Raw genomic sequence first — 8513 nt, 5'->3', positions numbered from 1 at the left:
ACAGTCACAAGATTAATTTGAGTTCCCATAAGAAACAAAATTTTCTATGTTTTTATTATGTGTTTGTGAAAGTTGGGATTCCTATAAATTTTGTGTCATATAATTCTGAGAAAGCATTCAATTTAAAGTTAGTTTTTTCGAATTATCTCCAGTAATTTATTGAAAACATCACAATCTTGTCACCATCACCATGGTAATAAATTGTAGGGTGCTACTGTGTCTATGCCCAGAGACAAATGTGCATATTATAAACAGCAGAAGCCCTAGGAATCCTGACCCTTGCCAGTAGGAGCTGACCTAAGGGCAAAGTGCAATAGAGGCCAGATGCTAACTGTGGAGTTAGTGACATCCAAGATAGATTTGTGTAGTAGTAAGAATTCCAAGGATGATTAAGCCATGGAATTCTGTTACACAAAAAGTCTACACAAGCTTCAAATCTCTGTGAGTTTGTTTTTAAGACATATAAACTCATAAGTTACTGAGAATCAGGAGAAAATATTTACAGTGATAAAATTTCCATTGAATACCTTCTCAAGATACACTGCTACACTGATATTCTTAAGATATTTTCCCCATAGTGACTGATCATTCTATAAAATTGTGAAATTAAGATAAGTTTTATAAATGTGATCATAATAAAATCACATTCATTCATTTATATTCATGACATTCTTCACTCAAAGGTAAGGTTTTCTCCTTTGCACCCTCAAACTGTGAAGTTCTATCCTGTTGAAGACTTACTATGCCAACTTCCATAACAAAAGATGAAAGAAGGGAAAAGTGATGATTAAACATGATAAAGGAGGAAGGAGGTGTGAGGGATAACATCAGTTATATCCTACGATAATTATATTCTTGGATTCCTTTTAGAAGCTGAAAGTCTGATGAAACTATAAATCGGATGACTTATAGTTCTTAATTATTTAGAAAAGTACTTTTGTTGCTGAGCTGCAATTATTTGATGTCTAAAGAGTCTGGACCCAGCCATGGATGTGACTAACACTGCTAAAACTATTTCATTAGCATTCTCTTAATATGCCCAGCACAAAAAGTAAAGGACAGCTATAGACTGCTATTTGGAGTAGACATAGTTCTTTGACAGTTATTCTGTTTTACTCTGGATGGTGATACCTAGACCTGGAATTAAAAAAGCAAACGATATTCCAAAGATTAAAAACCCATAGGCTATTGAAAAAATCACATTGGATATTGTAATGTTTTTTTTTTCTTTTGGAAAATAAATTTTTTTTGTTTTTTAAATGTTTTTATTTTTTATTTTTAATTATTATTGTACTGGGGTACATGGTGACATTTACAAAAGTTCTTATAATATTTCATAGTTGAATTCACTCCCTCCACCATTCACCTTTATTCCCCTCCTCCATTCCGAGAATAGTTTCAGGAGGTCTTATTTTTCTATTTTCACAAAAGTGCATAATATTTCAACATATTCACCGTCCTACACCCTTTCCTCATATTCTCCCCTCTCCCACTGGTGCCAACCCCCAGACAAGCTTTACCTTTCTGTTTTCTGATTTTGAAAAAAAGATACTTTTGTTTATTATAGCTATATAGGGAATTTCATTGTGACATTTCAATGTATATATGTATTATAACCCGAATTAGTTCATCCCTTCTATTTTTTTCTTCTTTCCCTTAGTCACCTTCTTATGGTGATTTCAACAGGTTTAAAAATTCTATATTCATTCTTGTATAGAAACTACATCAACCATATTCACCTTCTTAACTTCCTTCTTTGACCCTACCTAACCTGTTAGTGACCTCCCCTTATCATGCACTATTTTTCATAATATTGCTATATTTGTATTAGGTTCATATTCCACATATGAGAGAAAATATGCAGCCTTTGGCTTTCTGAACCTGGTTAGCTTCACTTAAGATGATGTTCTGCAGTTCCATCCATTTACCTGCATATGACACAATTTCATTCTTCTTTATGGCTGAATAAAATTCCATTATATATAAATACCACATTTTCTTAATACATTCATCAGTAGTGGGTCATCTTGGCTATTTCCATAGCTTAACTAGTATGAATAATGCTGCAGTAAACATGGGTATCTACTTATAACTATATCTACTTATATTTGGGTGATTTAAAAATATTTTGAAGCTGGGAGTTGGTGGTTCACATGTATATAATCCTAGATACTTGGGAGGCTGAGTTTGGGAGGATTGGTGCTCAGTTTGAGGCCAGCCTGGCAGGCATTTTATAACCCCATCTTCATCAAAGGCTGGGTGCAGTGGCTCACACCTGTCATCCTAGACTATGTAAATGACTGGGATCAGGAGGATGGTGGTTCCAGGCTGGCCTGGGGGCGGGGTGGAGAGGAGATGGGGGAGACCCCATCTCCATAGAAAAAGCTGGTGTGGTGCTGCATGCCCAATGGTGGGTAGCCTAAAGTAAGAGGATTTTGGTCCAGGCAAGCCTGGGCAAAAGGCAAGAACCTGTTTCCAAAATAGCCAGAGCAAAAAGGGCTGGAGGTGTGGCACAACACAAAGTCCTGAGTTCAAACCACCAAAATAAAAATAATGTTTTGAGAGTTACATGAATAAGAGCATTAAGCTCTTAGTTACCATATCTCTCAAGTACTTGCTAATATTCTTTAAAATAAACTTGCATATTGCAGAAAAATTTTAGATTTACAGAAAAATAGCTAAGTAGACAGTTCCTATACATCTTGCACATATTCCACTATTACTAATATCTTACATTTATATAGTACATTCCCTTCAATGAAGAAACTAATATTGATATAGTGATAAAGTTTGTGTGTTATTCAGAAGTCTTCATTTCTTTGCAGTGATTTCCTTCTTCTGTTCCAGGATCCCATTCAGTACACCACATTACATTTAGTAGTCGTGTGTCCTTAGGTTTCTCTTTCCTTGACCATTTTCCAAACTGCCTTACATTTTGATGACCTTGACAATTTTCACCAGTACTGATCATCTTGTTTGTAGACTAGTCCTCTTTGGAAAGATGTCAGATGATTATTGTTATCATTAAACTGAGGAGTTACTACTCCTCAAAGGTAAAGTGGTATTTTAATCACATCATATCAAGAGTATATTGCTACTGGTTAATATGGTGGTACATGCCTTTAATCCCAGCACTAAGGAGGTGGAGGCAGGGGGATCCTTGGCTACATAGTAGGACTCTGTCTCAAAAAAACCAAAAAAAGTATATATATCTCCTTGATGGCAAATAAATCACTTCTGTATGGAAGATTTGTGTTTTCTCCCCAATTTATTCAAACACTTTGTAACAGTACAAACTCATGAGCCAGGTGGAGACAAGGAGATGTCATTCCATGCCAGCTTGGGGAAAAATTTCATGAGATTCATCTCAACCAATGGCCCAGTATGGTGCTGCACACTTTTCAAGTGATCTACACAGGAGACTGAGATTGGGAGGATCACGATACTAGGCCAAGCCAGGTAAAAAGATCATGAGCAGCCCATCTCAAAGAACAAAAGCTGTGTGTAGTGGCACACACCTGACATCCCAACAAGGAGAGAAGCCTAAAGCAGGAGGATCACCGTCCAAGCTGGACTGGGCTTAAAGTGAAGCCCTATCTCAAAAATAGCCAAGGCGAAAAAGGGTTGGGGTTTGGCTCAAGCAATAGAGTGTCTTTCTAGGAAGAGTGAAGCCCTTAGTTCAAACCCCAGTACCACACACTGAAAAAAAATGAACTCATGGAAACCTATTTTTAAATATGGGTTATAATACATTACTGCTTTCTTATCTGGCTTAAATTGTTCAACCTTTGGAAATTGAAAGACTTTTCCTTTGGCTTTTATGTCCCTTTGACGTACCCCAATTATTGCATCATTTATTTTATTTTTTAAGGAATTCCTTAATTTCAGAAACGACAAAATATACTCAGCCCGTCTCATATATTTCCTTCTCAAAACCTAGAATTCACATGTTTGCACAGGAGAAGTCTGGCTTCTGTTATTGAAGAAAGGTATTGGAAATGAAGGTTTGGGTAACAGGTGTTTACTATTACTAAAGTGTCATTGCTTTTAAGTCCTCTCAGTGGGTAAAGTTGATATATAGGCATAGTGAACACTATGTGCATACATATCAACAAATATTTTGTATAATCATATATATATATATTAAGCTAAAATTGGGTTCCTTCTTATGTCTCTAAATCTAATTTATTTTTACATAATCATTCTAGACTTCTCTTGTTTACTTGTAACTGTCTACTACAATAGTGAGAAATCTGGCCACCACTATCTGCTGTGTGATTATTTCATTGTTCAATCCCAAGAGTACAAAGCTCATGCTTTTAGTTTTGCAGACTCCAATCAACTCTGAGATTTCTTAAGTCATGATATTTACTTTCACCCCTTTCAGTGAGACTACTTCATTATGTTGCAATATTGTTAGGTTGGCTGTCACAGTCTGTATTTCATCCTGGCATCCCCAATAGACTAAGTGATTTCTTAAATTGCAGACACTAATCTCCACTTTTGTGCTGTAAAGTTCCATGGGTTTTGACAGATGCACAGTTTGTCAGTTACAATGCACAGTTACCATGTACAGTATCATACAAAATAGCTTCACTGTCATAAAAAATTCTCCCTTTCCCCCGAACACTTGGTAAACAGTGATGTTTTTACTGTGACAATAGTTTTCTATAATGACATTCTTTGATATCATGCAGTATGCAACGTTTTCAAACCTGCTACCTTAGGATAGCAGTGTATACATTCAATATGCATCTGTATATTTTCATGGCTTGATTATTCATTTGTTTTTACTCTGCATAATATTATATGTATGTATATTTATGGATGTAGCATAATTTATATATTCATCTATTGGAAAACGTCTTGGTTGCTATTAGTTTGAAGCAGTTATGAATAAAATTGCTAAGCACTTGAAAAGTTTTGTGTACATATAAGTTTTCAAATCAGTTAGATAAATATTTAAGAGTGTGATTGCCAAATTAAATGATAGGAGTATATTTTAGTTTCCTAAAATACTGCCAAACTTCTTTCCAAATTTGTGGTTTCATTTATATTCTCATTGCAATGACTCAGAGTTCCCATTGCTCCATATTCTCACCAGCAATTGTCAGTATTTTGGATTTTATCCAAATGTTACTATGTAACATGAAAGTTTTAGTTAAGAAGAGACTAATGTCATTAAGAACAGCCAGCATAGTATTTTTTTTGCTGTGCTGGATGAGGGTACATTGTGACATTTAGAAAAGTTCTTACAACGTATGAAATGTATCATACTTGAATTCATCCCTCCACAGCTTTCCTTTGTTCCCCACTCCATTATAGTACTTTTTTCTTCTGAGAAATACTTAGCCTAAGTAAGTTGCTTCAAAGTCCATTTCAGAACATTTTAACACCAGTCGTTATGGTAAACTTAACACATCATTGATAAATTATCATACTTGAACACAGGTTTTACTGTAAAAAGAAGCTAGAATCAAAGTCACACTTAGAAATTAGAGGGACATTTGTGAAATACAACATCTCTGAGTTAAAATTAAAAATATAACACATAATATAATCCAGAGTCTGTCATATGAACATGATATAATCCACATAGCCAAACTTAAAACTTCTCAGAAGAAAAACTGTCACTTAAATTATATCTGATAATAATGTCATATGTTTTATAGCTACAGAATGTTTATACTTATCAAATCCTCATTAATATTGACAAACATTTTGATCTTAATCAGGTTTGAGAATTCATAAGTTACTATTTCCTTATTCTTTTCTATCTAAAACAAATGTTATGCTCTATTTCTTAGCCTAAGCATTGTTAACATTATTTGATTTCTTAATTTTTATTTAACAAAGTCACTTCAGGTTGTCTCTAAACTGGTGTGTGTTGTAATGGGAACATATTTGAAATAATATTTTAATTCTTTTCTTTCATGGTACTGGGATTGAATTCAGGGCCTCATACTTGCTAGGTAAGTGTTCTATCACTTGAGCCTCTCTCCAACTCTTGAAATAATACTTTATTTATTAGGTCAGTAAAACATCTACACCTTGAGGATTTTAGGTCCTTTATATAAATAATATCCTCCTTAGGATTATCTCTACAATGGTGAGAGTTGTACATTCACATCAGTAGGGAATCAAATATTTCTGTTAAATAAAGTCATATCAGCTTCAGTGTTCTGTGAAAGATCCAAGCTAGAGCAGTAAGGAGGAATGGCACTAAGGAATGGCAGGTTATTTCTGTTCTACGGAATGAACCCAATGAAAGATGTTAGATAAAGATTTTTGGCATAATGGTTCCATATGTAGAGTTAAATTAGGTGATCTGAAAACAGCATAATTTATATGGGTAAGATAACTTAAAATATTAAGTAGAGTGAGTTAGCATTGTGTAGCATTAGAAAATATACATAATATGTAAGAACTAGAAAAACGTTTTTAAGTTTATTTTTATAAAGTAAACACAAAAACATCAGGCAAAAGTATACATACATGAATAGAGCAAGAATATGTCTACATGGAAGCTTTAAAAAGCTACATGTAAACACCTCATTAGAAATCAATAAAAATATGCATGCTTGTTCTGTAGAACAATTAGTTAAATACACCAGCATTGGGCTGATGTTTAGTATAGTTAAGAAATAGCATCACGGTAACAATACCTCACAATCAAAAGCTTGTCTACTGATTTAAAATATACCTTAGCTTAGTTTTTTTTATTTTTAAAAGATTTTTTTAAACAAACTCTTAAAGGATAGTGGTCCTATTTGCCTCTAATCCAAAATCTGTCTATAGTATTGCTATAAGTATTAAATTCAAACTTAAAATCACACTTTTATATATACATAATATATATAATTTGATTCTAGTTGATATTAACTTACAATTATTAAAAAATATCAAAACAGAGGGGTTGTGGCGGTACACTAGGGAGAGAGGATGGTGGTGGCTGCAGTAGCTACAGGACTGACAAGAAACTACCCAAGTCCCTGGGGAGCCAAAGTAGAATTTTATGAGAACATAATGCATGGAGATGAGAAAACCTATGGTGGCTGTGAAGGCCCTGATGCCATGTAAGTGAAATTGATATCTTCGGATAGTCACAAATTTATTCTAAAAAGAGAATATGCACTGACATTGGGAAAAATAAAAACTATGATGAGTGGCCTAGGTCAGTTTTCTGAGAATGAAACCAGTGAAGTGAATTTTAGAGTGATCCCCTCACATGTGCTTTTGTAGGTAAAGTATGTGCGTACTTTACCTACAAGTTCGCTATGGTAACAGCTCCACCAAGATTCTCAAATTCCCCATTGCATCTAAAACTGCACTGGAACAGCTGATGGCTGTTACACGAAAAAATGACAAAAAAAATTATGAGAGAAAATAATTCTGTTATGACTTACATATGCTGATATATTCCATACAAATAAGACTTTCATATTTCATGAACAAAATTTATTTAGGTAGAATAGGGACATGTATATCCCTTGATACAAACGCGATTGAATGAATAACTGATGGTGCTTGCAACTGAATTTCACGGGAGCCCCTAAAGCGAAGAAAGATACGTCATTATGAAATGTTGCTCAAATTGTCTGCTTTAAAACCACTTTATTTTAGTTTGCTAATAACCCTTCTATCTTCTGCTGATCTGCAGCTTTTAAAGCCATATTCCTACCCAAACCGTTGGCATGATTTCTAGAGCAGTGGCTTCATTCTGGGAAATCTTGCTGCCATGATTACTGGTTTGACTGCAGTATTTCCAACTCACTGCAGAGGTTCCCACTGATGTACTTGTGGTTTCTACATATACCAAAGCATATTTTATAATGAGCGCTGAACGGAAAATACTCTTCATCTCACAATGGTCTTTCTTGCCACATAGACATATCACAACCTCTGACAGTAGTCTTGAAATTTTGGCAGTCAAAAATAAACCTTATTCTTGTCAATATATATTCATTATTTATACATTTTCCTTTGATGACTTTGCCCTTTGAAAGTGAATTTTTTAAATGTGTGTCTAAAGTGTTTCTAAAATGAATATCCCAAGCTATCTGAATATTTGGCTTAGACTATATTCAGAATTACATTTCTAGAGTCTTCCAATCTCTCTTTCTCTTTCTTTCCTCCTTTCAATCTTTCTTTTTATTCCTATTTATCAGCTATCTATCTATTATCTGTCTATCTATCATCTATTTAATCTATATATTCTGTCTCTCTCTCTCTGTAATGAAAGCATAGTCATGGGAGACATGCAACCAGGGTGCAGAAATTCCAATTGTCCTTTCAGAATACATACAGTAGAGGCACATAAAAGGATTGGTGAGAAAACAATAGCTTGTTTCTTATTTCACTCTAAACCCACCCAGGAGAACAGACTCCAGTTGGCACAAAAGAACCTCATCAGAAAGGGCTTTTAACATAAAGCATCTGTCGTAAATATTAAAAATGTGATTTCAGTTTTCCACTTTAAATACCATCACAGCTGACCTTTTGAAACAGAGCTG

The 8513-nt window shown here is 34.4% G+C and overlaps 1 pseudogene; it reads left to right on the top strand.

The window, feature by feature from the left end:
* Positions 1-7026: 7026 nt before the first annotated feature.
* Positions 7027-7390, top strand: LOC109702544 (elongin-C pseudogene; annotated as a pseudogene).
* The last annotated feature ends 1123 nt before the right edge of the window (positions 7391-8513 follow it).

This window comes from Castor canadensis, chromosome 4 (assembly GCF_047511655.1).
Source record: "Castor canadensis chromosome 4, mCasCan1.hap1v2, whole genome shotgun sequence".
NCBI classification, from domain to species: Eukaryota; Metazoa; Chordata; class Mammalia; order Rodentia; family Castoridae; genus Castor; species Castor canadensis.
The sequence above is the reverse complement of the archived record's forward strand: the minus strand, read 5'-3'. Positions and strand labels throughout refer to the sequence as shown.